Source organism: Lipotes vexillifer, unplaced genomic scaffold, assembly GCF_000442215.2.
Source record: "Lipotes vexillifer unplaced genomic scaffold, Lipotes_vexillifer_v1.1 scaffold977, whole genome shotgun sequence".
Taxonomy (NCBI): domain Eukaryota; kingdom Metazoa; phylum Chordata; class Mammalia; order Artiodactyla; family Lipotidae; genus Lipotes; species Lipotes vexillifer.
The window spans coordinates 2,553,745-2,553,961 of NW_006783088.1; the positions used below are offsets into that span (position 1 = coordinate 2,553,745).

At 61.8% G+C, this 217-nt stretch overlaps 1 protein-coding gene across 10 annotated transcripts in view; it reads right to left on the bottom strand.

The window, feature by feature from the left end:
• Positions 1 to 217, bottom strand: part of MADD (MAP kinase activating death domain) — a 34,642-nt gene that overhangs the window by 4,133 nt on the left and 30,292 nt on the right. The window lies entirely within an intron of this gene.

Sequence of the window (217 nt, forward strand, 5' to 3'; positions counted from 1 at the left end):
CGCGCACGCTTCACACGCACTGGAAACACGCGAGGGGATCAGCCGGTGTAGACTCTCAAAGCAAAACCACCAAAGCAAAAGCACACCCTGGGATAAGGGAAGGCGGACACTGTGCGAAGAAGGGCCAAGTGAGACGCTCCCACTCACACTGTGCTGAGTCTAATGGGCAGGGGCAGCCGGGCCACCACGGCTCCCTCTCTCTCCCCTCCTCCCCCCC